The following is a 23,024-nucleotide window of genomic DNA, read 5'->3' as shown; positions in this document are numbered from 1 at the left end:
ACTGGAAATGCACAAAATGCTATGTTATTAACATGGTTCATTTTATAAAAATAAGACCCTAAACATACAGAGAAGGATGGGGACCACATCCCCACTCATTTTGTAACATCAACATAATCTTGATATGAAAACCTGAAAAGAAAGAAAAACACAGGCCAATCTCTCATAAACACAAATGGGAAAATATTAAAAATATACAATGGCTGGGGCTCCTGGGTGGCTCAGTCGGTTAAGCGTCCGACTTCAGCTCAGGTCATGATTTCATGGTTTGTGAGTTCGAGTCCCGCATCAGGCTCTGTGCTGACAGCTTGGAGCCTGGAGCCTGCTTCAGATTCTGTGTCTCCTTCTCTCTCTGCCCCTCCTGAACTTGTGCTCTGTCTCTCTATGTCTCTCAAAAAATAAATGTCAAAAAAATTAAAAAAAAAAATACAATGGTACATTAAAAAAAAAATCATGATCCAGCTGGATTTGAGGAATACAAGGTTCCACTAACAAACTGATGTAATTCACAAAAGGGGAGAAAAATCACACGATTATCTCAACAGATGCAAAAAAGTCAGACAAAAATGCAACATTCATTCACGAGAAAAGCCTTAGCAAATTAGAAAAAGGAGGAAACCTCTTTATACTGATAAATAATTTTTACAAAAACTTAACAGGTAAAATAGGAAATGTTTTCCCCATGAGCTGAAGGATAAGACAAAACTGCTTCCTATCATCACTTCCAGTCAGTAAAGTCCTGGAAATTCTAGTCAGTACAATAAAGCAAGCACAGAAATAAAAGGCAAAGGACTGGATAGGAAGAAGCAAAACAGATTACTCACAGGCAACATTGCAAAAGAATTAAATTATCAATATTAACAAGTGAATTTAGCAAAACTGTTGAAAATCTGATCCTAACTTAGAACATTCTATTTCTGTATTTTAAAAGTAATTATGGATCAAAGTCCTAATGTAAGACCTAAAATAATAAAACTCTTGGAAGAAACACAGGACAAAAACTTCACAATACTGAATTTGGTAATGGTTTCTTCGATCTGACACCAAAGGCACTGGTAACAAAAGAAAAATGGACACACTGGACATCATGAAAATTAGAAAATTTTGTGCATCAAAAGATGCTATCAACAGAGTAAAAAGGCCACCCACCGAAAAGGAGAAAATATTTGCAAATCATATATGTGATAAGGGATTGATACCTAGAATATACAGAGAACTCCTATAACTCAACAACAAAAAAACAACCTAGTTTAAAAATGGGCAAAGGACTTGAACAGACATTTCTTCACAGAAGATAAACAAATGGCTGACAAGCATATGAAAAAAATACTCAACATCACTAATTATTAGGGAAATGCAAATCAAAACTACAGTGAGATACCATCTCACACCAATTAGGATGACCACTATCAAAAATACCAGAAAACAAGTGTTGACAAAGATATGGAGAAATCAGAACGCTTGTGCACTGCTGGCGGGAATATAAAATGGCACAGCCATTGTACAAAACAGTATGGTAGTTCCCCCCAAAATGAAAACTAGACTTATCACACAATCCAGCAATTCCACTTCTTGGTTTATACCCAAAAGAATTGAAAGCAGGGTCTTGAGATATTCATAGCAGCATTATTCACAACAGCTAAAGCATGGAAGCAACCTAAGCATCCATGGGTAGATGAATCAGCAAAACTTGGTATGTATGTATGTGTGTATATATACATATATATGTGTGTATGTATATGTATGTGTGTGTGTACATATACATATATACATATATGTATATATACACACAATGGAATATTATTATTCAGGCTTAAAAAGCAAATAAATTTTTAAGTTTATTTATTTTGAGAGAGAAAGAGCACACACATGCACAAGCAGGGAAGGGGCAGAAAGGGAAGAGAGAATTCCAAGCAGGGACCCAGGAATCACTGTCAGAAACCCAGGAACCATGAGATCATGACCTGATCTGAAATCAAGAGTCGGATTTCGCTTAACTGACGGAACCACCCAGGTGCTTCCGAAACAGCAAATAAGTTCTGACACATGCTACAACATCAGTGAACCTTGAGGACACTGTGCAAAGCCAAGTAAGCTAACACAAGAAGGCAAATACTGTAAGATGCCACTTATATGAGGTACTTAGAGTAGTCAATACAACAAGATGGAAAGTATACTGGTGGTTACTAGGGACTATGGGGAGAGAAGAATGTGAAGTTATTATTTATTCAATACAGAGTTTCAGTTTCACAAGATGAAAAGAGTTATGGGGATGAATGGTGGTGATGGTTGTATAACAATGTGAATGTGTTTGGGGTGCCTGGGTGGCTCAGTCGGTTAAGCGGCCGACTTCGGCTCAGGTCATGGTCTCGCGGTCCGTGAGTTCAGGCCCCGCGTCGGGCTCTGTGCTGACAGCTCAGAGCCTGGATCCTGTTTCGGATTCTGTGTCTCCCTCTCTCTGACCCTCCCCCGTTCATGCTCTGTCTCTCTCTGTCTCAAAAATAAAACGTTAAAAAAAATTTTTTTTAAATAAATAAATAAATAAAAACAATGTGAATGTGTTTAATACTGCTAAACTATACAATTAAAACATTTAAGATGGTAAATGGCATATGTATTTTGCCACAAAAAAGGAAACAATAGAATTTGAGAATAAAAACTTAAAAATATATCTGACTGTGTTAGTTGCCTGTTACTGCACAAACTACCCTAAAACTTAGTGACTTAAAATAACAAACATTTATTATCCTACAGTTTGAGCAGCCTAGGTAGTTGGCTCCAGCTCGGGCTCTCATGAGGCTACAATCAAGATGATGTTAAGCTGTAGTCATCTAAAGGCTTAAACATTGGAGGAGCTGCTTCTAAGATAGCTCATTCACATCACTGTTGTGGCAGAAAGCCTCTGAGTTCTTCACTACCTGGGCCTCTCTATTGGGCTACTTAAATGTTCTCTTAACATGACTTCTGCTTTCTCCAGATGAGAGAAAGAAAGCAAGGCAGAAGCCAAAATATCTCTCATGACCTAGTCTTGGAAGTCACACAATGTCATTTGGTCAGCCCTATTCAGTGTGAAAGGGAACCATATACCAAGAGGCAAAATTTTGGTGCACAATTTGGAGAATGGCGACCACAAGGAACTTTGTATGGGAAACTATAAAACACTGATGAGAAAATTTAAAGAAGACCTAAAGAATGCTTTAGTTCAGGTTTATGGATTAGAACACTCATTGTAAAAAAAAAAAAAAAAAAAAAAAAAAGCCACTCCTCCTCAAATTTATTTATAGATTTAATGCAATCCCAATAAAAATCACAGCAGGTTTTTTGGTGAAAATTGGCAGCTGCTTTTAAAATTTGTATGGAAACAATAACACCAACAACATCCAAGATGACTGTGAAGAACCACCACCAAAGTATGCAGTGATTGGCAAGCTAGGCTGTTTGGGTGTTCTTCTGTAATAAACTTATTTTACTTACTTTTAATGATATGTATTTCTTAAATGTTGAAACAATCTAAAATTTATAGAAAAGGTATGAGTACAATACAGAAAGATGTTTCCCTGAACCATTTAAGAGTAAGTTGCTGGTATGCTGCTTCATCTCACCTGAACACTCTGAGCTTATTTCCAACAAACAAGGACAATCCCCGAAAATCACAATATAGTCATTACCATAGGGATATGAACATTAACACAGTCCTATCTTGGAATCCTCAGACCCCATCCACGATTCTGCACTGGCTTAGAATCATTTGTTGCCTTTGGTTGCTGCATCTTGTTGGCCTCCTTCGGTCTGGCATGATTTCTCATACTGTGACTTTCATGAATTTGACAATTTTGAAGATTACTAACCAATTATTTTATAGAACGTCTCTTAAAACTGATTTTTGTCTGATGCTTAGATTCAAGTTATGCATCTTCCACAAGAACAACACAAAAGTGATGCTGTTTCTTCTGTCTGCATTTCTTTTTAAAAGACTCTATTTTTTAAAAATATTTATTTAAGTAATCTCTACACCTAACGTGGGGCTCGAACTCATGACCTCAAGATCAACAGTCACTTGCTCTTCTGACTGAGCCTGCCAGGCACCCCAACAGACTATTTTTTAGGGCAGTTTTAGGTTTATGACAAAATAACTTATTTTTGTAAATAAAGTTTTATTGGGATCTAGTCATCCCCATCTGTTTACGTATGGACGATGGCTGCTGTCTATTACAACAGCTGAGGTGAGTGGGTGTAACAGAGACCACATGGCCTGCAAAGCCTATATTTAATATTTTGGCCCTATGAGAAAACCTTTGCTGACTCCTACTCTACTAACTGTCAAGACTTCTTAGAAAGCTACAGTAATTAAGACAGTGTGATATTAGTGAATGGATACACCAGGAGTTGGCAAGCTTTTACTGTCATGAATGTAAATGTGCCCACTTTAAAAGATAACCTCACCTGAACACCAACTTGAAAATTAATTTCTAACCTGTTTAAATCTATAGTTTCATTAGATTTTGAAAACATGTATTACAAACACACACAAAAAAGGAAACACATTTTGATGAGTCTGTAAGAATTGACTGACATCAGAGAAAATGGAAATTAGCAAGATATTTCATTAAACATCTGTCCTTAATTGTTAGATAAAATTAACTTAGGACTATCATTAAGTCAACACAACTAACAACATCATTCTCCCATTTTTTATCTGTATCTTTATGAGGCATCTATTTCAAATGTGACAAGCATTAAAATGAATATAAAACAGACTGCACCTAAAACCAAGCCTTTGAATCACCATTTTACAAAGTGTTAACTTTCACTAGAATGAAGATCATGTGAACAGAGATTTTTTTTTTTTTTTGTATATATTATGGTCTACTGTATCTCCCAGCACCTGTAAGAGGGCCAAATAGTAGTTGTTTTTTTACTTATTTTTTCCAGCTTCATTTAGGTAAAACTGACAAATAGAAATTTTATACAACATGATGATTTAATATACTATTTATCTGGCATGTGAATGATACAAGACCTGCAAAAGTTATAATAAAGCACAGTTGATTACACTGCTTTCACTAAACAATGCTTTGTGCCAACAAAAATTTTTATTCTATTAATAAAACTTTTAAGTTTAAAATAGCTTATATAACTTATTTTCTAACGTTATTTTCTAACTTATATTTTATGATTTATAATGTATATTGTATAACTGCACAGCAGTACATGTATGTGATTTAAAAGTAAATATACACATGGGAGCTTCTAGAATTCTGTAGTGATGGGGCACGTGATCAAAAAGAGATAATTCCCCCGTGGCAGAGGTACTCAAAACCTAACTAGTTAATGACTAGGAAAGAACAAATTTGAGAGTATACATTTGGAAACTTCTAGAGAACTTAAGAGTAATTTTATGTCTATTCAATCTAACTTTTATTTTTTAATGAGTTCATTTGGTTGTTTTTTCTGAGAGAGCACACATGCAAGTGGTGTAGAAGTGGGGGAAGAGGGAGAGGGAGAGGGAGAGGGAGAGGGAGAGAGAGAGAATCTTAAGCAGGTTTCACATTCAGTGCAGGCCCCGACGCAGGGCTCAATCCATAACCCTGGGATGATGACCTGAGCCAAAATCAAGAGTCTCACACTCAACTGACTGAGCTATACAGGCACCCTGTCAATCTAACTTTTAAAATGGGCTTGCTTTCTGTTTTGAAATTTTCATTTTCCTAGTAATTCATCTGTATTGTATTTTATAAACATACATATGTAAATATGTGTGATACATATTGAAAATTTTTATAACGGTTCTTCACCAAAGATAATTTCAGAAGCACTGCCATAGAGAATAATCAAAATGCAAATCTGATCATAATGCTTCCTAAATTCTTTTGATGGGTCCCAAGGGCCTATGATGAGGAACCTTATGATCTCTCTACAACCCTCCCAACCCTCTCCCTCTCCCTCAGGGTCTTTTTGCTTTCCCCTTCTCACCCTGCAGGAACACACCACACTCACTCTAAATTTAACGACATGAATTTGATTACCTGATTGTCCTGATCCATTTCTTTTACCAAAGTCCTGCTGGTCCTCCTGGTGATCACTTGGGGAAAACTCTCCTTGTTACTTAAGCCTAGGCTGAGTGCCTGTCCTTTTATGTGTCCAGCACAGTACCTGACACACAACAGGTGCTTATTCATTCAACATTTTGTTAAGCAAAACCTATGTTCATGTCACCACACCATACTGTCTCCCCCGAAATGTTCTATGCTTCTCTTAAAAACTTTTCATTCTACTGACAAATGGATGTCTATCAGCTTCAAATATTAAAGAATGAAAAAAACAAACTATAATTTCTAAAGGAAAAAACCTTCTCAAATACTATCAATCTTCCCTTTTTCACTTCATTTATGAAACATTACTGCCAACATGTCCCAGTTTTGGAATGAAGAAAACACACGTTGGTAGCAACTTTCATCTCAAAATTACTTTCATATGACTGCCTTAAAAGGGAATTCTTCTTTCAAACCCTCCTGCCCCACCTTCCACACTGTAACAGAAACTTGAAACATAGGTTGATTGACTAATAGATATAGCAAAAATAAACTACAAAAAGGAAACCTGCTGCCGTTTATCCTTGGCCCAAGCATTTTAATATAAGTAAAAATATTTTACACTGACAGTCAAGTTGAAAAAATGAGTCCTGAGTTCTGAACCCAAATGATATTACAATTAGTCTAGTTTTTAAGGAAAGCCATTGAAAAGTCAGAATGTATCCTACTTCTTATTCCTAATCCGTCAACATCAAGAAACAGCACAAAGTAATTTATAAGCGGAGGTTGGGCTTCTTACATTTTTCACTACTGTGTCAGGTGCATTCTACACTGCGCGACAAACCATTCTTAATATGAAGTCACTAAAATTTCACTAAAAGTATAGATAAGCTTTTATTTTATAATCTTCAATGGTAGCAACGCTCTGACAAAGGATTACTACTAGGTTTTAAACAACCAAAAAGAAGACCCCATAAATATCTGGGCACCGTATATCTTAATGTTTTTTGATTGAAGAACAAATTGTCAATATTTTCATCAAAGATTTAAAGATGTAATAAGATTAGATCCAGCCGAAGCTTATAAGAATAAAGGGCAGTAGCTATTTGATTAGTTATAGCAAAACAGCAACCAAATGAACAGCTGGGGTTTGGAAGAGGAGGAGAGGGAGGATAAACCCTACAGTAATTCTGGAGCAATATAATCTAATACTTTTATTTCCTAATCCAAAAGAAAGCAACTGTTAACTAGATAATTTTTTACATATTCACATACATTTTTATATGAAAATTTAAACTATGTTTTGCTTAGTCTAATAACAGCATTTTCTAAATATTTAACGACTGATGGCAGGGGGAGTGGACCAGAATGTGCTACCACGCAAAGGGAAGTCACGTTGTGATAAACCTTAACATCAAGGTGGGAAAACGGTGGTGGTTCAGCCAAAGTTGTAAGAAATGACAAACTCTAACTGTATAGACTACCTCCCCCACTCAATCATCAACAAGTGAATAGCCACGATTTACTGGGTGCCTTATTTTACTTAATGCTTAACATACACACATTAAAAAAATAATCATCATGGGAATTTAATGAAGAGATGATAATCGATGAGAAAACAAGCGATTTGGCCCACCAGAAGCAGTGTCCAGGCAGGATGGTATTTTAATTTTTGAGGTGTATTCAACAAAAATTTTAAACTCTGAATTGTATGTCTCACAAATTCCTCGAGGCTATTCTGAAATTCTTAGAGGCTATTATGAACCGGGTACTTTTCCCTGGATTTAACAGCCCTAGAATGTGGAACTCTAAATTCTCCTATTGTCATTTCTAAGTCTTTCTGCCCCTTCCCTTCCTTTCAGAGCTGTCCCTCGCTGATCACTACTGCCCCTGTACTTCCCTTCAGCAGCACCCTTCACTCCTAAAAACTGTTTGGGCGCAAATTACCAGACTTACTGTAGTTAGATATAAAGTAAGAGTTCTGAAAGATGGCATAATTATTCCCGTAAGCATCAGATGCGTACCAGCCTTCAGTGCTAGGACTCTGCATTTCTACTTTGGAGGTTCGAAGGTATGTTGTTTTTTTCATTGGTTTTTAAACTTTACTTCCTGATTCTTAATAGTGCAGCCTTTAAGTTTCCTCACCTTCCACCTCATATGGTTAAATCTGGACGATTAAATGGAAATAAGGAATCTGAAACTGTTTAGGGTCAGAGACTGGCCACAGAAGGAAATGTATAGATTCTAGTTTCCTCCTTCTTTTTTAAGTGTTTCATATTTTAAGCTGTAAAATTTGACCTCAAAAGAAGTGAATGTTACTGTATGATTTCTGGAAGCCTGTGATCAGGATAGTTAGGAACTAACTCAAGAAATGAGGGACGTATGGCCTGAAAAGGCAGACACTTGGGAAGCCGGCAAAGCAGCTGTATCATTGCTATTTTCAATTATTTGAAGAAAAGTATCTGTAAAATGACTGTTCTTGATTCTGTCAACAAATGCACTATTTAGCAAGGTCTCAAAAATATGTTTGTGTACTAAGTGCTTCTTCAGAGAGCAAATCAGGAACAAAGAGAAGTCACAGGATAATACACTTCAGTTCAAAACAAGAATGAATTTTTTTTAATGTTTATTTATTTGAGAGAGAGAGAGAGAGAGGGAACACACAAGCAGCGGAGGGGCAAAGAGAGAGGAGGACAGAGGATCTGCACTGACAGCAGAAAGCCACATGTGGAGCTTGAACTCACAGACCGTGAGATCATGACCTGAGCTGAAGTTGGACGCCCAACCGAATGAGCAACCCAGGCACCCCAGGAATGAATTTTTAAATGAACATATCTAAAAAGGACCCAGATCTCCACAAGATCACTACAGTAAGTGTTTAAGCAATGGCTAGTGGCTGGGTAGTTTTGAGGGGATTTTTGTAAATAGTGGAAGAATACATTAGAAAACCTTTCAAGGTATGCTCTTTTAATTCTATGAGAAATGATACGTCTTAGACAGACAGCCTCAAACCACGAGTTCTCAATTCTGCATTTAATTTTCATACTGAAAACAAATCCTAAGGAGTACTGGAAGAGCACAGAAGCAACACAACAGGGACATGGTATCCAGTTATTTGTTCAACTTCATGATGGTATTTATATAGCAGTTATAGCTATTAAAGACTTAGATAAGAAACACTTTCAGTGATAACAATTATTTCCTTTTAGAGCAGGAAAATCACAACTTCATCAACAGTGTCTTCACCATCACCATGCACATCACACACCCAATGTCACGAAAAGGAACTGGGAACTATCCTGACTTTAAAAAAAAAAAAAAAATCACTTCAAAGATGAATCATTCAACATATGGACACTGACAGAGCTTGAGAATCCAAGTAAATGAAAAAGAGGAAGGAAACTAATTATAAAAAAATTGATTTCAGCAATCTGTAGGAATGTAGGCACTCCGAGACAGTTGGATATAACCCCGCCTCAGAGAGCTAAAGAAAACTACATAAAAGAACTCTCAAAAGAAGTACAGAAAAATCAGCCACAATTACCAAGTTGTTATTACTGCTAACGTCGCTTGCCACTCACCTCAGTGGGAGGGGGAAAGGGGTATGCGGAATGCAAAGCAAACATCACATGAGTTTGTTTAGGTAAGAAAAAGTACTACTAGTAAAGGCTAATTTAGTGTTAAAATTAATCAGATAACAAATGTGTTTTTTTCCCAAAACTCCAGGTATCAACTTTCTACTCATTACTTTTGGTTTAATTTCATAAAAGTGGGCAAAAAATGACCCCAACACCCCTGAAGAAGCAGACGTAGATAGAGTCTGTCTGCCTAGCACCTCTTTCTGGAGGGAACTACTCCCTCCTTCCCGCATTACAACAGGACTGAGAATCTGGATGCTCCACATCTCTCAAAAGCAAAAAGCAGGGCAAGCGACCTAACTTGGCCAGAGTACTCCATTCTTGGGCCAGGGGGAAAGACTGGCTCTTTCTGCTGAGCTGGGAAGAACTGAATCTGGAGACGAAAGTGGCCACATGTGAAGAGTTGGCCAAAAGAATGAAAAAAGAAGCAGAGCTGAAGAAGCGAGAGAAAAGCACTAAAAGTCTGTTTTGCTGAAGAGTCTAAACTGGATTTCTGACTCTTACAACTGAAAGAGCCCTAATACCCATAGTGTGTGTCTATTTGCTTCTTGTGGTTCAGAAGGAAGTTTCTCACTGCTTAACTGCAGAACGAAGATGACAGTGACTATCACTGTCTTTAATTGTTTATTCTACTTCTGTACTAGCTAGACACATGAAAGAATTAAGAAAAGATCTAGCTCTTACTCCAATTGTCTAGAAAAGCCCCATAGCAAATGAGAAAAATTAAGCAAGGTTCATGGTTAACATCATTACCAAAATAAAACCCTTAGCATTCTCTGGCAGAAAGACTTTGCAATTCAAATATCTATGAAGGATTTGTATCTGGAACACACAAAGAACTCACAATTCAATAACAAGATAACCTGTTTAAAAAATAGGAAAAAGATTTGAGAGGACATTCCACCAAAGAAAATTTGTGAATGGCTAATAAACACATGAAAAGGTGCTCGACACCATCAGTCATTAGGGAAATGCAAAAAAAACCCTCACGAGATACAGTTTTATACCCACTAGACTGGCCATAATAATTTCTAAAAAGACTAATCTAATAACCATTCTTAAAAGTGCAGAAAAATGAGGGGCCCCTGGGTGGCTCAGTCAGTTAAGTGTCCAATTTCAGCTCAGGTCATGATCTCACGGTTCTTGAGTTCGAGCCCCGCGTCGGGCTCTGTGTGAACAGCTCGGAGCCTGGAGCCTGCTTCAGATTCTGTGTCTCCCTCTCTGTCTGCCCCTCCCCCATTCATTCATTTTCTCTCTCTCTCTCTCTCTCTCTCTCTCTCTCTCTCTCTCTCTCAAAAATAAACATTAAAAAAAATTTTCTTTTTAAAGTGCAGAGAAATGGGAACTCTCAAACATTGCTGGTGGGAATGCAAAATAATGTGAGACCACTTTGGAAAACAGTTTAGCACCTCCTTAAAAGGTTAAACATAAATGTACCATACAACTGAGCATTTCTACTCCTAGGTGTATAAAGGAGAAATAAAAACATATGTCCACACAAAGGCTTGTACATGAATGTTCATAGCAGAATTATTCGTAACAACCAAAAAAGGGAAACAATCCAAATGTTCATCAACTGGTAAATAGATAGCAAAATGTGGTGAATCTATTGAATGGAATACTTACCTACTATTCACCAATAAAAAGAAAAGAATTAGTGACACATGCCACAAAATGATGAGCCAGAAAAAAATTATGCTAAGTAAAAAAACCCCAAAGATTACTCATGGTATGATTCCATTTATAGTAATGCCCAGAAAAGGCAAATCTGTGGAGATAGAATGTAAGTTAATGGTTGCCTGGGGCTGGAGGTAGGGATGGGGATTAACTACAAATGGGCAAAGGGATTTTATTGAAGTGATAAAAATGTTTAAAAACTGGATATTGGTGATGGTTACACAACCAGTTACCAAAAATGACTGTAACTTAAATGGGTGAATTTTATGATATGTAAATTGTATCTCAAAAAAGTTAATTAGAAAAAAATGAAATAGGGACTAAGGAAGACATAATAAGCCAACAGATCAGAGGAAAAACAGCTATTTAAAGACAATTGGTGGCAACTAGAGAAATCTGAATCTGGGCTACATAGTAGATGATGTTACGGAATTATTACTTATGTGTTAAACAACAGTATTATGATGATACGGGAGAATGCCTTTATTCTCAGAAGACATAAGATGAAGTACACAGAGGTGAAGTTTCATGAAGTCTCCAACTTCTTTCAAAGTAGAGAAAAATAAAAGCATCTATACTTAGAAAGATAAAGTAAACAGGGCAAAATAATCGGTAATCGGTGAAGAGAGGATGATTGGGAAATACAGGAATTCAAAATTCTACTCTTTTAACGTTTTTTGTAAGTTGGAAATGTTTCAAAATACAAAGCTGGGGGGCCAGGGAAGAGCACTTTCATTTTAAAAGGTAACCAAGTATAAAAGAATCACCAGTGCAGTTTTCTATGCATTTCAGAAAGAGGCTCATAGTTGAGGTACAGAGACCATCATCTTTATTCCATACCTGTTCAGATACAGATAATAACAGGGAACAAATGGGAACTAAAAGAATAAAATAACTACACTGTGAGCAAGTTAGAACTTTATGAAAATGCTAATGCTAACCAATACTTTTTAAATAATTTAAGACAAAGCAACACAGGTATTGGTTGGTGTGGAAATCTTTACGTTACAAGTGCATTCAGTAAAACATTTTGACTGAAGGTCAATAAATTTTCCCATCCCACCTATATCTCTTGGCTGATACAAAGATCAAATGAGATCATGCACACAAAAGTGCTCAGTTTATTAAACCTAGCACCATTTTTGGTTACTCTTGTCTATAATTGGTGTTCCCCAATTTTGTAGTCAATACTGCACCAACAATTCTTGGAAACACTGTCAGTGTTGATTATGAATGATTCCCCTTCACTCTATTAGGCACTTTGTCTAGGTACTTGTTATGCAACAATTTGTAACAGTGTGCTTTTAACAACTGAAAATTGTAACAGCTTGAAACTCATCAGACACACTAAGGCAAAAACCTTGCTATGAATCAAAAGCAAAGTTCACTTAGAAGTTCCAACAAAAAGCCACATTTACAGTTTTTACAACAAAGAGAACATTCTTGGAACTGGACATCAAACTAAAATGTCTAAGAAGAAAAAGACAGGATATGCCAAGATGTACATTACTTCACACACACAGCGCAGCTTAGACAAAGTATTCTAGCAGATGAAAGATAATCACACCCACTAGGATGGCTATAATTAATAAGAGGTGGACTATAACAAATGTTGGTGAGGATGCAGAGAAACTGGGAAGCCTTATACACCAATAGGGAGCAAGTAAAATGGTGCAGGTGCTTTAGAAAACAGTTTGGCAGTTTCTCAAAATGTTAAACGCAGAGTTACCATATGACCGAGTAATTCCATTCCTATATGTATATATATATACACACACACCCAGGAGAAATGAAAACACATGTCCATGCAAAAACATGTACATCTATTTTCATAGCAGCATTATCCAATATATGCCAAGAAGTGGACGCACCCAAATGTCCATCAACGGATGAACAGATAAACAAAATGTGGTATATTTACTCACTGGAACATTATTTAGCCATAAAAACGAAGGAAGTAGTGATACATGCTACAACATGGACGAACCTTGAAAACATTATGTTAAGTGAAAATTGCCAAATACAAAAGATCACATATTGTATGATTCCGTTCATGGAATCCAGAAATGTCCAGAATGGGAAAATCTGTACAGATGGGAACCAGATCAGTAGTTCCCTGGAGCTGCGGGTGGAGGGAATCAGGAGTGAAGGCTGATGAGCATGAGGTTTCTTTTTGGGGTCATGAAAATGTGGTCAGATCAGATAGTGGCCGTGGCTGCACAATTCTGTGACTGCATTAAAAACCACCAAATTATACTTTAAAAGAGTAACTTTTGCAGTATGTGAATTTCATCTCAATAAATCTGTTATTTAAAAAAAAAAAAAATCTAGCGCCCATACCCTTCAAATAAGCGAAGGACATAAAAAGACAATTCACAGAATAAAAAATATAAATGACCAGTTACTGTACAAAGAACTTAAACAGTTGTGACCAAATAAACTTTAAAAACAAAATATAAAGACAAGAATGGGTTTTATGATCTAAGCCAAAGCAAAGGATAAAAGGAAATAAGCAGAGAAAATGACCAAGTTTTGTTTTATTCTGAAGGACCAAAAAAGCTACTAAAACCCACAAGCAGCAAATAAGAATATGTGAAGTTATTCTTAGTTGTAGAAGAGTTGAAGAATTGTCTTAGTTGTATCATGGAGACATATGAAGACCTTGGAGACTAACAGGGTAGTGGGAAAGTTTCCAACAATCCAAGCATTAAGACTACGGCAGCCAAAGACCTCAGGGAAGGGAGATTTTCTGTCACAGACAAATGTCTTACGCAGAAGGATGAGGGGAGACAGACTGTCCTCAGACTTAAAAGGTGAGGGTAGATAAAGTAAGGGGGGGGGGGGGGGAGGAACAGGACAAAACCAACCTCCTGCCCAAGCTCTGCCATCAAGGTGCCATCAATTTACCAGAGGGTGAGGCTTGAGGGTCTTCACAGCAAGGCATCCCAAAACCTCTCAAGGATGAACTGCATGCCAGTGAGGCAATGTGACCCAGAGAGAAAAAGGCAACATGGGTCCTGGGAAAAGCAGAGATGGACAAACGACCTGGTGAGTGAGAGCTCCTCAAAGTTGGGACCAAAAGGGATTATTAAACACCCCACCTACCAGCGCTCCTGGGACCATGAAGACAGACAACAGACCATGGACTAAGAGTTGTAGGGACTTCTGGGGGAGGAGCACGTCAGCCCAGGGGGCAAGAAATTAATAAATATCCTTCCCTGCACTCCTGGGAAAGGAAATGCTTAGAATGACAAACACAGAAACAGGATGTGGACTGAGAGTTCACCAATGGACCTAGATAATTGTAAAATTATAAGAATTTATGGAAAATGTGCTATTTGAACTTTCTGGGTGAATTAGATGGCAGTCGAATGAAAGCACCTTCTAGAACTTGGGAGGCAACACTGGTGTGTATCCATAACCGGCATGTGGACACCATATATGCTGGATGCCCACCCAACACTTGATTCCACACAAACACATCACTTCCAGCTAGAAGACTGGGTCTTCCAAAACGAATTGTGGAGAAAAAACAGATGATCCAGGCCCTACAAACTTCTCTGAACAACCCTACATCTGTGTACTCTAGGTCACTCCCAGGGATAAGCTCATTTAATTATAAACCTGACTTGCCATATGACCTACAGACCCAAGGAGCCAAGCCATGACCACATCAATAAAAGGTAAGCCTAATTTATCTGTCTACAATACGAGGACACCACTTAAGACTGTGAAAGCCTAGGGATTCCTAAGTGGCTCAGCTGGTTAAACATCCAACTTCAGCTCAGGTCGATCTCGTGGTTTGTGAGTTCAAGCCCCACATCAGGCTCTCTGCTGCCAGTACAGCTTTGGGTCCTCTGTCCCCCCTCCCCGTCCCTCCTCAGCTTGAGTGGGCTTTCTCTCTCTCTCAAAAATAAATAAACATTAAAAAAAAAAAAAAAAAAAGACTGCGAAAGCCTAGAAGGGAATCCTTAGATCTTCACAGACCCATGGCAGCTTTAGCCTAGAGGAGAAAAGGAGGTTACCCTATGGCAAGCATGACTGGCTGAGAGAAGACTGCAATGAAGTTCAGAAGAACTGTGTGGCAAGGTAAGAACAAAACTTAGGACTGGGAAACCTTGTATTAGTCCTCACCTTGCTTATCTTTGTACTTTGCTCTGTCCACTAGGAAAGTCAGTATTTCCTGCCTCTAACCACATGCATCTCCATTTAGTGTCTCTTACAGAGACAGTGAAGGACTGCAGGCTTTGAAAGACACTTCCATAGCTAAGATAATATCTGGTACAATGTACATTTTTGTATATTCACAGAAAAAAATAATACAATAAAACAATCAGCATCTCTTATTGAAGACACTGTTATTCCTCTGTTTAACATTGTTCTGGAGATACTAATCAATGCAGTTAGATAAGATAAACATTTAGAGGCATAACCATTGGAAAAGAAAGGATTGAAATCTCTACAGGTGACACAATAGTATATCTGAGCCTAAAGGAAGCAATGATAAAAGTAACTCAAACAATAAGACTTTAGCAAAGTAGCAGGAAAACATGCAGAAATCAGCACTATTCATTTACATGAATAATAACCAATTAGAAGATATAATGTATAAGAAAATTCTATTTATGATGGCAACAACAACAACAAAAGATAAAACACTTAGGAATAAACTCTACAAGAAATGTTCAAAACTTATATGAAGAAAACTATAGACCTCTCCCCAAAGACACAAAAGTTGATTTAAGAAAATGAAAAAACATTGCTTGTTCTAGGTTAAGATGTCTCCAACACCATCAAGAAATCAGTTCTAAGTTAAATCATAAGTTTAATGCAATCTCAATAAAAATAGCAATGATCTTTTTAATGAATGGACTTAGAAAAATTGACACCGAAGTGCATATGGAAAAATAAAACACACAAGAATAGCAAGGACGACACAGAAGAGGACAAGTTATAATGGGGCATAGACCTACCAGATATTAAATCATATACAACGCCCCATGATTAAACCAGTATGGTACTGGTGCATAAACAGTTCAACAGAGTAAAATACACCCAACTCCATAAAAATTCTAGTATATGACAAAGGAAGCCAAGATTTTTAAAAACTAAATGGCACTGGGACAACTAGAGAGCCATGTAGAAAATGATAACATTATACCCATTCCTCACACCATAAACATAAATGTACTCCAAATGGGTCAGGAAACTAAATGCGGAAATGAAACTATAAGAATACTGGAAGGCGGCATGGGTGAATTCCTCTATAACCTGAGGATAAGGAATGACTCTCTAATGATGATGAAAAACTCAGATACAAAAAATTTAAGATTAATATATTTAACTACACAAGAACAGACTTTCACACGTCCAAAAAATCCTGTAAGCAATGCCAAAGATGAGTGGGCAAAGTATCTGCAACATACATCAAAGTTACATGGTTAACAATCTTTTTTTGCTTTTAATTTTTTTAATATTTATTTTTGAGAGAGTGTGCGAGCACAAGTGAGCAGGGGAGGGGCAGAGGGAGAAGGAGATACAGAATGTGAAGCGAGCTCCAGGCTTTTAGCTGTCAGCACAGAGCCCGACATGATCACGAACCACAAGATCATGACCTAAGCCAAAGTCGACGATTAACCGACTGAGCCACCCAGGTGCCCCTAAATGGTTAACATTCTTAAAGAGAACTTTTAAAACCTGAGGGAAAAAGACCAAAAATTATTTAAAAAGTAGTTAAATAACATGAACATTTAATTTTTAAATGTAAAAAAAATGACCCTTTAATGTACAAAAAATGTTCAATTTACAAATTAAAACTATACTGAGATACCATTTCTCACCTATTAGATTGGCAGAAATTCAAAAACTTGACAATGTAGTCCATTGAGGCTGTGGAACTTACACATTGCTGGAAGGTATTCAAAATAGTAGAGTTCCATTAAGAAGAGGAATTTGTCAATATCTAACAAATCTTATATATGCATTTATCCTGAATATTTACCTCCAACAATACAAAGACACACATATGTAAAGATTTTCATTATAACATCATTTATAACTGAAAAATATTGGAAATTACTTAAATGTCCAAGTACAGGACATAGGTTGAATACGCCATGGAATATTCTGCAGTTAAGAAAAAAAAGGTAATTTGTTTTAATTTATGTGTATTATTTTTTTCAAATAGCTACTAAATCTTTAGGACATAAATAATTATTAAATTGTCTGGGCCTATTTAATAAACTGTTAGGTGTTTCTTTTGACCTAGGGATGCTGTGAAAAAATTATTGATATGACAAGGATGTCATGAACTAAAGATTCTGATAAAGGCCTGTGAAGGCTTTTTGTTGTTGTTGTTAATGTTTATTTTTGAAAGAGACAGAGAGAGACAGAGACAGAGTGTGAGCAGGGGAGGGGCAGAGAGAGAAGGAGAGACAGTCTCTGAAGCAGGCTCCAGGCTTTGAGCTGTCAGCACAGAGCCTGATGTGGGGCTTGGACTCATGAGCTGTGAGATGATGACCTGAGCCAAAGTCAGATGCTTAACCTACTGAGCCACCCAGGTGCTCCTTGTGAAGGCTTTTAAGAGTGCATTTATGTATGTACCTATGAGATTACTATGGACTGTGATCAACAAAATTTACAATAGACTAATGAAGGCACTGTCCATAGTGGTAAGTGCTATGTTAGATTTTACGGCAGCACATAATAGGAGGAACCAGCCCAGTCTTGAAAGTTCCTGGGGTTCTTATTTGATTGGTTGGTTGGTTGGTTTCCTGTTGTTTGAGGGATGAGATCAAGAGAAAGAATCTAATCAAGATACTAAACTGAGTGCTGGAAGATAAGTAGGCATTAGTAACTTGGAATAAGGAGGAATGGCTAGAACTAACTACGGAAGAGGAAATGGAGGACTAGGAAAACGCTAGCATTCTAGAAGCCTGGTATTGCTGGAACAGAATACCCTGCAAGAGATGAGGCTAGAGAGTTAGGTAAGGAGTAGGTCTTGAGAATTTTTTATATGAGACTTAGGGATAAAAGGAGTTTGGATTTTGTTAATGGGCAAGAAAGAGCTGAGAAAGGGCTTAAAGTAGGGGAGTGTCATAACTGCTCTAACCAAGTGTGGAGAAAAGATGGAGGTGGGGTGGCACCAAGAGGCTAACAGGCTGCTGCAGTAATCCAGAACGGACCTAGACAGGGCAGCTGGACTAAAGCATTTGCAATCAGTAGTGGGCAACCTCCATTTTCAATCAGTTACTATGCCAGCCACTCAACTGCATTAGAAAGCAGGGATCCTGTGGCTTAGATGACTACAATCATGACCTTCGTCGAAACCGGGGATCTTTGCCCACTCTTCACAATGCATCTGGGAGTAGAAGTCATTTCATAATCTTACTATGTCTTATTCTCCAACACAACATTGTCAAACCCTGACCTTTAGTTTCAATAAGTGAATTTGGCAACCCAATTGGACCTCAGATTTCAAAGAGATTGTGTGTGTCACAATTCTAAGTGTGAATTCTAACTGTGAAGGCTTTTAAGAATAATATCACAATATTTTATGTCAGCTTGCTGACTTTGGCTTCCACAGACTACAATCTTGATGTTGAGCAACTATACCTTTGGGTATAATTACATCAGAGATTTAAATTCTCTTCTAAAGTGTATTCCCATGACTCTTAAAACTCATGGAGCTTTAATTTCATTTTTTTCTATATGGTAGCCAAATCCTTATGAGTGTCATAAGGTAGTAAAAAAGGTGTCTTAGATGTAAAGAAAAAAAGAAAAACTATTACTAATGGGGACTGAAGAATGAGCCATATTTTACTTAGAGCTACTTTTTTTTTTTTTTTTTAGACCAAGAGATGAACACATCCTTGAAATCAAGCCCATTAAAAGTGCATCTTTTGAGGGGCGCCTGGGTGGTTCAGTCGGTTAAGCGTCCGACTTCGGCTCAGGTCATGATCTCGCGGTCTGTGGGTTCGAGCCCCGCGTCGGGCTCTGGGCTGACAGCTCAGAGTCTGGAGTCTGTTTCAGATTCTGTGTCTCCCTCTTTCTCTGACCCTCCCCTGTTCATGCTCTCTCTCTCTCTGTCTCAAAAATAAATAAATGTTAAAAAAAAAATTTTTTTTTAAAAGTGCATTTTTTGAAAAGAAAAAAAAATGCACAGGCTGGGAAAGGGTGAATAGCAATTAGACCCTTACAAGTTCTGCCACCTTTAAGCCTCTACACTAAACCCAAAGAGAAAACGATATATGGTCCGAAATGGTAAAAACAGACCCAAGACAACCCTGCCTCTTTTACCATTCTTCCCAATTCCCCTACAACCTCCCCCACCCCCACCTCCTTTAATGAAAGAACTGAAAAACAAGATTTCAGGAAAGGTCACTACAAAATAGGTTTTCCATAGTCCTCTCAAGTAGGGATTATTCAGGTACTTCAGAGGTAAAAAAGCGGTATCAACACCACTGTTGAGTTCCTAATACTCTACTCCTCCAGGGCACCTATCCGAACAATATCCAACCATTTTTTTATCATGGCATACACAGCAGATGAGAACACTGTATTTGCACGCACGCTGGAAATAAACAGTGGTAACCCCAGGACCCACTGGATGGCCAAGAGTGCTGAAGGGCCCATTATCTTCACATTCCTGAAGCTCAGCTCAATCAGAATCTTGTTTTTCCTCAGCCTTTTAGGATTAATTGCAATATGCAATGCTCTCAGAATTCATTACTTTCAAATCCAGATTCTAATAATTACCAGCTACTAGCCTCCAGCCAATAATAACTTCACTTAGTAAAGTACGGCAAAACTGCCTATCTTACAGAGGTACTGTGGAGATTTAAAAATAATATAACTAAAGCTCTTATCATAGCGCTTGGCAGGCAATCAATGTATACGGATTTATTACCAAGAGGGTTGTTGAATTAAAATAGAAAAATCTGACCTCTGTATAGTGGTGATGTTTCGGAGATAAGAAACTGCAGGCTTCCCTCACCTTAGTGTCTGAGAGTTAAAACATTTTATAAAACAATAAAAACCATAAACTGTCTCCCTACTTCTTCCAAATCATAATCTTTTCCCTCCTTAAAAATATCATTGTATTCTAAAAGTGACTGTCCTTGCCCTCCATCCACTAAGGATTACAAGTGTGTATAACACTGATACACATACAAGAAGTGATTCTGGTACGTTTATTTATGTTCTGCAGAAGCTGAGCTGGAAAACCAGTGCAGGACTGCCACCAGACAATTGGAGGGGAAAGAAGATATCAGCACTTTTTTTTTTTTTGGACCTCCCTAAAGTGAAAATAACCCTACCCTCTAGAGACAAAAACTCCCCCCATAAACAAATGTAGACAAGATTCTTCCCTATAAGTAGGCCCTTTCTCCCTGAGAGCCCTGCAAAGAAGTGTTGTATGAACTACTTCAAAATAAGTGATACAGATGACTGCACATTCAGCAGTCACACTAGAGAACACCTGAATCTCTGAAAAGAAATGTGGAAGTGCCTACTGGTAAATCATGCCAAGGTCATACCAGGATGTCAGAGGATTTCATGTACCCATGGGAGAAATAAGCCACTGTAACCAATTCCGTGACGTACATGTTTTCCCAACAGTGGTGACTCCCAATTTCCTCTTTCTGATTAAGACAGGGAACAGTTATCAACTCCAAACATAAACTTACTATCACTAGAAAATCTCTTAATAACTCTGGATAAACATGCTTAAGTAGTAAGTATTTAAGACTGGAATACAACAAGTTATTATAATGCCTAATCACAATACCCCAAATATAATTTTAACCTTTCAGGGGAGGACAGTTTTGGAAGGACAGCAAAGGATTCTTCTTGAATCGTCCTTTAACCCTGCTAAAAAAACACTAAGACAAAGCAAAGTCTGTATATGCCAAGAAACTGGAACACAAACAAAAACCCCAACAAAATAAATGTTTCCTGAGGCAACAACTGTGGGATCACCTACACATTCATTCATTCAGTGGAAATACGGGAATAACTTCTTTGTTCCAGGGACATAGCATGGGAACACATGGATGCATAAGACACGGTTCCTGCCCTGAAAAAATTCAAAGTCTAAAAATAATGTCTGAAGAATCACAAGTCATTTTATAGTAATATTGTATTAATAGAGACAGACCCACATAAACGAGTAAGATACATTTAAATACATTAAAAAAGAAGCTAAAAAAAAGCCTTCTGCGAGTTTACTAACAAATTTTGTTATCCGAGTTTGGGAACACGATTAAAGTTGTACTGTACTTTCACGACAAGAATTAACTTATGACACACGTTTTATAAAGCTCCCCCTCTCCCAACCAAACACAATTTGTAAATTGGGTGCTTTTCAGCTTGACACGTAGGGCGTGGCACTGGAGTTCTCACACAACCCTAAAGACACTTGGATAAGCTCTCACAAGTCTGGACGTTCAGGTTTCCCAGCAAAGGCCAGTTAACTCCCTAATTCTCCTTCAACCTTGAAACAACACTGCCACCTCTCTGTGCTGTCATCCCTGCCCACTTACACATATATACCCAGCCTAAAGCATACAAATCACATCTTCCACTCCTGGAAAACCTTAAGGAACGAACCACGAAGGAAACACCCCCTCGCTCAACATCTATATTCTCTTCTTCGTTTTAGAGGCTGGATTACCCTAATATGGGTAAACCAGTGCAGTTCAATGCGGAGCATCTAATGACTTCAGTCTGAAAAAGCCATTCCTTAGACTGGCACAAAACCTTGGCGGAGATGCTTAAAAAGCAACTGCTCTGGTACAGGCGAGGACTGGAAGAAAGGGAAGGAGGGGAGAGGGGCGGAGTGAGGCGCGGGGACTGCGGCGGTGGCGATGGGTCCCCCCAGGTCGCGGGCACCGCCCAGGCGGAGACCTCGGCGCGGCGGGCCAGAGATGCGGGGTGACCTTCCGACGAGGCCAACTCAAGGAGGTGCTGGGCTCGGAGGACCGCGCCGCAGCCGCCGGCTCTCGGGCGTGCACTCGCCCGCACAGCAGCGAACACCGCGCCCCGGATTCCAGCCTGGGCTCGTCCCCGGGCAGAACGCGGCACTTGCAATCTCCGCGTCCGGGCCCTGAGCCTCGGCCTCGGCCCGCCGCCGCCCGGACACACCCCCGCCGCCGCCGCCCCAGCGGCCCCAACCTCTCCCGGGGCGGCCCGGGCAGGCATCGCTCACCTGCACCGCAAGCCGGTCTGCCGCCCCGCGGGCTCCGGAAGCCGCGGCTGAGCTGGCTTCGGCCGGAGAGAGCTCAGCCCTGATCGTCTGGGAGGTTCCCCGCCGCGAAAGGCAGAAGGACGAGTCCGACGGGCGGCGGCGGAGCCTGGGCGGCAGGAGGAGGAGGAGGACTAGGGGCGCTCCGCTCTCCAGAGATCCACCCTCCTCCTGGCCGCTCTGCAGCAGCCGCCGCAGATCACTTCCGGGGCGCTGGGAAGCGGGGCGGGGCCGGCTGGGGAGTAACTTCCTGTTCGCGAGCGGAGAAGGGGGTGTTGGGGCCGGAGCTGGAGAACAATGGCCAGGAGCGCGCGGGCTAGTAGGCGTCCACCCTGTGCGTGCAGAGGGCGGGCTGCGCTGCCGTTTGGACGGCCCCACACCCGACCCCCCGCGTCCGGCGAGGTGGAGTCGCCTCCCGGGGGTCCGGGAGTGGCC

At 39.1% G+C, this 23,024-nt stretch overlaps 1 protein-coding gene across 1 annotated transcript in view; it reads right to left on the bottom strand.

Annotated features, from left to right (window-relative positions):
• RALA (RAS like proto-oncogene A) overlaps nucleotides 1–22,692 on the bottom strand; it is a 71,647-nt gene extending 48,955 nt beyond the window's left edge. Inside the window, exon 1 of the mRNA XM_027071613.2 lies at nucleotides 22,554–22,692. The gene's annotated coding sequence lies outside the window, so the exon portion shown is untranslated. The remainder of the gene's footprint in view (nucleotides 1–22,553) is intronic.
• Nucleotides 22,693–23,024: the final 332 nt, after the last annotated feature.

The sequence above is a fragment of the Acinonyx jubatus genome, chromosome A2 (assembly GCF_027475565.1).
Source record: "Acinonyx jubatus isolate Ajub_Pintada_27869175 chromosome A2, VMU_Ajub_asm_v1.0, whole genome shotgun sequence".
In the NCBI taxonomy this organism is placed as follows: domain Eukaryota; kingdom Metazoa; phylum Chordata; class Mammalia; order Carnivora; family Felidae; genus Acinonyx; species Acinonyx jubatus.
The sequence above is the reverse complement of the archived record's forward strand: the minus strand, read 5'-3'. Positions and strand labels throughout refer to the sequence as shown.